Here is a 7,251-nt window from a genome sequence, read left to right as displayed (position 1 = left end):
TCATGGATTCTGCTCTCTTAGCTAAAGAAAAAAATGTTAAAGAAGATATTAAGGGGCATAGTTCATGTGGGGTAGCACCCTGTATGCAAACATATGGATGTCTTCAGAGCAAAAATGGATACATACACATGCAAAGTGGATTAAATGAAAACTAAAAAGAGCCCTACATTCAAGTCAAGTCAGATTTTTTTTAAGATTTCATTTATTTTTAATTTGAGAGAGAGAGGGAAAGCACAAGCAGGGTGAGGATCAAAGGGAGAGGGAGAACCAGACTCCCCGCTGAGCAGGAAGCCCCATGTGGGCCTTGCTCCCAGGACCCTGAGATCATGACCTGAGCCAAAGGCAGACGCTTGACTGATGGAGTCACCCAGGTGCCCCAAGTCAGATTTTTCTTTTTTTCTTTTCTTTCTTTCTTTTTTTTTTTTTTAGATTCTATCTATTTATTTGACAGAGAGAGAGAGAGAGATCACAAGGAGGCAGAGAGGCAGGCAAAGAGAGAGGGGGGAAGCAGGCTCCCTGTTGAGCAGAGATCCCGATTCGGGACTCGATCCCAGGACCCTGGGATTATGACCTGAGCTGAAGGCAGAGGCTTTAACCCACTGAGCCACCCACGCACCCAGACTTTTCTTTTTTAAACTAGATTTTCAGAGGTTTTGGTGCTGGGATGATGTTAATGGAGTGTGGCTCTGTTGCTGAGCAAAAGCCAAACTGAGACCCACATCTCTTCTCATACTTCTCATTTCTAAGAAGGGAGAGTGCTCCAGCAAAGAGCCTTTCCCTTGTCTCTGCGTTCTAAGGTCACAGTCAAGGTGTGTTTGGGGTGGGGTTCCTGGAAGAACCTGTTGAAGATAAAACCTTTTGTTCACTATACAAAAAGACAGTGCTTTTGCTCAATCAAAAGGTGAGAGGCAGAGACAGACGTCTTCTCAATGAAACTCGAATCTTCCCTTTAGTTCCAGACTCCATCTTTCCCTCCCTAATAAACTTCATTTCCCTGGGAAAATGTTCCACAGACATCTTCCCAGCTATGCGGAGCCCAGCTGTCCCAAGCTGCAGATGGTCTGGGCAATATCCACGGGGAGCCCTGGGGAGCCCTCGGGGCAACTCCCGGGACCTGCTAAGCATTGAAAATGCTCCCCTCCTGAGGATTTGCCCTTGAACCTGGCTGAGCTTATTCGTGCATGACTGAGGCAGCTGCTCACATAGATCTGCTGTCACTCAAGGACCACAAAGCTGGTCCAAGCTCAACTTCCTCCACCTCATCAAGGGGTGGAGGGTTAGAATAGGGCAGAGGGAGGAAAATAAGATTCAAGGCCAGGTAGATTTGGCCTGCAGGCTTGTCCTTCCCACTTGCTTTGTGACCTTCGGCACGTGACTCAATCTTTCTGAATTTCAGTATCCCCTCTGTAGAACGGGAATCATGATTTCTCTTGCAGGGTTGCTGTGAAGATGAGACCAGATGGCATATGATAATATAGGAAAAGCCTAGGCCCTTAGTTTATAACAACTATTCCTACATTTGCTGTTCCGTGAACCACCCAGTGATATTCTTGGAACACAATGGCCCACAGTTGCCTAGGCGGTATGTGGGAAGTGGGGTGATGGGGGTGGCGGGCTTGGAAGACATTTGGAGCAAGGCCCCAAGCTTCTCCTGTACCAGTCCATACTCCCCAAACCTCGGGCAATTCCACAGCTTTGGCGGTCCTCCATGGACTCACCAAAGAAGGTTGTCCTGGGTTTAGGGCTGGTTCCTGGGTCAGTGTTTGCAAGCAGTCACTGATGCTCCCACCAGCTCATCTGTGTGTGACCTCACCTCCCTGGGGCTGGTAGACCTCTGCAGCTGGCCCTGCCCCAGTGCACACACCCCGCAATCCTGGGCACAGTTCGGCAGGGCACAGCCCCTCCGTTCCTACCAAGTGAGCTGGTGCAATGGTTGGCAGTTCACAGGTGCAGGAGCATCAGGGAGGGGACTCAGCCAACACTGAGTGCTGGGATGAACACCCAGAATAGCACAAAGGCCTCCTTAGCTTCCAGTCCATGTTAGGTTAGTTTCTGGTAAGACTTACCATACCTGTCCCTCTTGTCTACGCTGTGCCCTTCGCTCCTGTATCAGTTTAGATCCGGTTTGGCTATATGTAACAAGTGATTTCATGACAATAGGAATTTTAAAAGGTAGCAGTTTATCTGCCTCTTATGAAAAATGCCTCAAATAGCACAGGGAAAGTTTTGTGAAACTATCATCTTCAGAGGCTCAAACTCCTTCCTAGTTACTCTACCAGGCTTAGTGTGTCCAGTTTGGGGCTCAGGGTGGTGGCTTGAGTTCCAGCCATCACATCTGAATTCTTGGTTAAGAATAAGGAAGCAGAAAAATGTGTATTGCTTCCCTTTCAAGGAAACTTTCCAGCAGTCACACACAACAACTCTGCTTATTTCTCATTGATCTGACCTTTCTATGTGGCTACACTAAACTCCAAAGCAGGCTGGGAAGTTTCACTGGAAGGGTGCCATGATTCCCAGTTAAAGTTGGGATTCTAAGGGAGAGGTGGGAATATTGAAAAGAAAAGAGCAGTCTCTAGCCAAAGCTCAGTAAATCTTAGAAGGATAAATGCTGTAGCCCTTCCCAACCATGCCCTGGGAAATCCCATCCACTCAAAGCCTAGTTGACCTGTCATTTGCACAGGCTATGACTATGGTCTGTGTCAGAGTCAGAGGGTAGGAGGCAGGCTCAGGAGAGATGGATGGACAAGGCAGAAGCAACCACTGTTCACGTTGTGGCATACCCCCTCCTTCCCATAAGCACGTCCCCCCAAATCACTGCCAGAGCTATCCCTGGGCACAGAGGAGGTGACTGACCAGCAACGGGGCTGCCTGGGGGAGTAGGCATGCCACAAGCTGAACTTCCTCACTCATGCTTCACCCCAGGATGCCATCTGCTTGGCAACCCATGGTTCTCACCATTCACCACCCCGGGAGGAAAAAATGTCACCTTGCAGCATGGTCAGCAGGACTGCCGGGGGTCCCCTGGGCACATGCAAACATTAGAGCTGACCAACTGGAGCTTCAGGTCTAAGAGGGGATACTCCGCACGTCTCTTGGGCTCCAAGAGCCCTGCTCTCACCTCTGGACCTGTGTTCTCCCAGGCTCAGGAGTGTAGAATCATCAGAGCAGGTGGGTCTCTAGAGGATTCCAGGGAGAGGGTCTACACCACAAGCATCTGCTCCTGAAAGGAGGGAGTGGGGAGGCAGATTTGGGCTGATTGGGGCCAGCTGCCCACATGCTGAGCAGACAGACTCAGGGCTGTTTCCTGGATTCAGCTCCTCGGCATCTTTCTGCACTCACAAGCACCTTCTGCCGGCCTCTGTCCCAGTCTTGTCTGGTGATGCCAAGCCCCATAGATGATGACTCCTGGCTGGGGTCTGAATTCTCTGGGTGATAGGATCAGAATGCTCTTCCCAAAGTTCTCACCCTCTGCGTCCTCAGGAATCAGAGGTGCCTGTGTGGCTAATAGACAATCCGCTCGCCCCTGCACCACCACCAGCATTGACACCAATGCCAGTCTCACTGGAACCTGAGCCAGGAGGGGAACACTAATGAGGCACAGAACGGGGAGTTCATCTGCTCTGGAAGAGGGCTGACCCTACGCAAAGCACCAGCGTATGCCTTGTCCCCTATTATCCCATTTGACCTTTCTCTGGAGCCTAGGAGGTAGAGTCTATTATTATCTTCCCCATTTTTCAGATGAGGAAATTGAGGCCAGAACACAGAAATCCCTTATCCTGGTTTCGGGTTAGGAGACCCAACAGGCAGCCTGTATTCATTTAGTTTGGGCCTTTATTGTCACTGATGAGATTATTTTTAAGGGCATAACTTTGGTTTAAAAAAAAAAAAAGTATTTCTGCCCTATGGGCATGTCTGGATTTCTCTTCAGTACATGATTTTTCATTAGCACCAGGTGCAGAAAAGGCTGAGGTTGTTTGAAAGAGGCAAGTAGATTTGGGGAGGACAAACGATTCTCCAGAAAGTAGCATCAGGGAGCTCTGGCACCTCCCATCCCCCAAGGGCCGACTTCTAACGAACGTTCTGCTGAATAACGAACGTTCTGCTGAAAGCTTCGCGGTCGTGACATTTCATCGTCCAGTCCCTGCAGGGAGAAATCATCACCTGTCCCATCTTGTGGCTGAGGACACGGGGGCTCCTCTGGATCTGCCCAAATGACACACTTCATGACCAGCCAAACCAGCTGTAAACAGGCGTCGGCCCACCGCGGCCCAGAGCAAGCTCCAAATGGCCTCCTTATTTTTGTACAGCTCATGAGCTAAGAATAGTTTTTACACTTTTAAATGATTGAAAAAAAAAATCCCAAGAAGACGAATATTTCACAATGCATGAAAATTATGTGAAATTCAGATTTCAGTGTCCATAAATAAAGTGTTACTGGATCACCGCCAGGCGCATCATTTACATACTGTCTGGGGCCGCTTTCGAGTAATTACGGCAGAGGCTGTATGGCCTGCAAAGCCTAAAATATTTACTACCCTCTGCTTGAGAGGAAAAGTTTGCCTGTCCCTATCACACGATCCTGTTGGAAACCCTTGCTCCAAAGTGTCCAAGGACGCTCTGAGGCTGGGGTCACAGCCCTGAGTGCTAGGGTTTCTAAGACCCTAGCCCTCAGAATGAGGCCACACAAGACACCTAGGTCATCAAACTTCTCTTGGACTTCACAGAAAAATAAGGATCATCACAGGGGCGCTGGGGTGGTTCAGTCAGTTAAGCGTCCGACTCTTAATTTCTGCTCAGGTCATGAATCAGAGTGCTGAGATCGAATCCTGGTTGGGCTCTGAGCTGGGCGTGGACCCTGCTTAAAATTCTCTCTCTCCCTCTCCCTCTGCCCCTCTCCTTCTTCACACACTTTTTCTAAAATAAATAAATAAATAAATAAATAAATAAATAAATAAATAAAAAAAATAAGTAAGATCATCGCCATGCCCTGGCTGGCTCCGAAGACTGTGAGAAGATGAAAAATCGATAATGTATACAGAAGCATTTTGTAATCCGGAAAGCACTCTCTAGCAATGGGAGGGATTACTGCCTTATTGGATTCAGAGAAAGGTGATTGGTATAAGGGAAGTAAGACAGTGGGGTGGAGAGGTGGGGGTGGAGGGAAATATACTTTGCTCTTGCATGATTCATAAGAAAATAGAACAAACCTGCTAGAAACGGGCTTTTGTCATAAACCTGGTGCCCAGGGCTCACACAGTGGTTTGTTAGGCATTGCCCTGTGAAACTGACCCTTCAGCATTCATATCTGAGACTGGTGCATCTGCCCTGAAGTGGCAGAATCCCAGGTCTGGCATTCTCCCCAAGGATTGGGCTTCCTCCCCAGCAGATCTTAAGGTGCTAAGAAGACATCCCTGCCCCCAAAGGGGCGCTGTGCCTTCTGCTCACTGGTTTGCCAGATTTCACAGAAATGTACTCCTATCTTTTTTCCAAACGTGTTAAAAATGAATATTTCTAGAACAGGCTAACAGTCAACCCTATTGGTTATTGCTCTAGAGTGAGAACGTCAGTTGATCATTTGTTCAAAAGATATTTACTAAGGCCCTTCCACATGCAGAGGAGAAGGAGGAAAAGGTACAAAGTAGATCAATGACGCCCCCCAGAAAGGAGGCAATCCAGAGTATGGGCAGGGGAGGCTGGGCGGGCGAAATCAAATCTGGTGCCATCACCACTGTGCGCTGAATGGACTCCATTTCTCAAGGTGTACTAAGCAAGTGAAAGATGGGAGAAGAAAAGGCAGCAGGAGTCTCAGAAGCTATGGTTAGGCTCGAATAGTTTTGCAATACAGAAGGCGCAGGCATGAGCCACATCTTGAGTGTGAAGGGCTATTTGGAGTTGGTGCCTGGTAACTCCGGGCTGGGTTGAGCCCCCTCCCCCATACAGAAGCCCTGCTGTCTTGGAGGCCCTCCACACAAAGGCCAGGCTGGAGCCCAACAGCAGCCCTGCTCTCCGGTCTATGCGCCCCCCTCCTACATCCCCCCACTGGCACTGTGCATGCCTGACACTCAGCCGATCTTTTTAAAAGTGAGAGACAAACAAAACTGTGTGCAGAATTGGATGTTTATTTCCACCATCTGCGTGGCAATACAAGTTCAAGTTTTAATGGCATCCGCTCTCCATCAGTATTAGGGGACCGTTTAAACATCCACAGCCATTTACTGATTATAAACACACACTAAAAAAAAGGCGGCAAGTGGCATGTGGCCCCCGCACCTGCTGCCTTTGTGTGCGTCAGTCAATTTCATGCCTAGGAAGTGCCGGGCTCCGTGGGGATGGCCATATACGCAGCTTGCTTGGTTGGGAGTTGTGCTGTTTTTCTTTTTTTCAGGGGGAATAGCATAAACCAGGTTGGTCCCAAAATACTCTTATTGCAAATAGATGGGAATAAATGGAAAATAGACAACGATCATAAATGCAAACCAAAAAAAAAAAAAAAATCCTCTGAATTTCCTAATGTCAAAAGGTCCATTTGCTTGTAATTAGTAGATTAAAACTGGAGAGTATTTTTACTGGCTTTCAAGAAAAGTCCCTGGGGTCGCTGTGCAAAAGGCTCCCGTTTCCCGCCCTCCCACTGACCCTCCCACCTCACCCACAGCCACCCCTGAACGTTTGAGTCACCCGGCAATGGCAAATAGGGCATACATTGGATACAGTGAGAGCAGCCATGGAAATTGAAGGAACAAAGAGAACTTGATGTGTTTTATAGGGAAAAGTTTACCCCAAAGTTTTGTGAATGTTCTTTGGATCAACTTTTTTATCTTGCAAAGGGTTTCTCCATCTCCTTCAGACCAGCCCCTGCCCTGTCACGGGTCCACCCATGGCTTTGGCCTCTATTCTGGCCTTGAATTAGCTGCTCAATTTTGGGTCGCATTCTAGAAACCTGTGTTCTTATTGGGGAAAGCTGAAGGGGCTGGGGCAGGGGTGTCCCATTGGACCAGTGTGCTCCCTAGGACCTGTGGATCTCACCTTTCCAGGTTAACCTCTCCAATGAGAAGGGTTTGTGTTTTTTGTTTTGTTTTTGTTGTTGTTATTGTTGTTTTTTGTTATTTTTGGCTTTGTTTTGCTTTGCTCTGTTTTGGAATTTTTTTTTTCCCCTGCCCCTAACAGCTTCCTAGCTCTAACTCCTGTCTGCATTTGTGGTGTAAAGGACCCCATTATTGCCTATGACCCGATTTTTGGAGGGAGAAGTGCAGA

Source organism: Mustela lutreola, chromosome 1 (assembly GCF_030435805.1).
Source record: "Mustela lutreola isolate mMusLut2 chromosome 1, mMusLut2.pri, whole genome shotgun sequence".
Lineage (NCBI taxonomy): Eukaryota > Metazoa > Chordata > Mammalia > Carnivora > Mustelidae > Mustela > Mustela lutreola.
The sequence above is the reverse complement of the archived record's forward strand: the minus strand, read 5'-3'. Positions refer to the sequence as shown.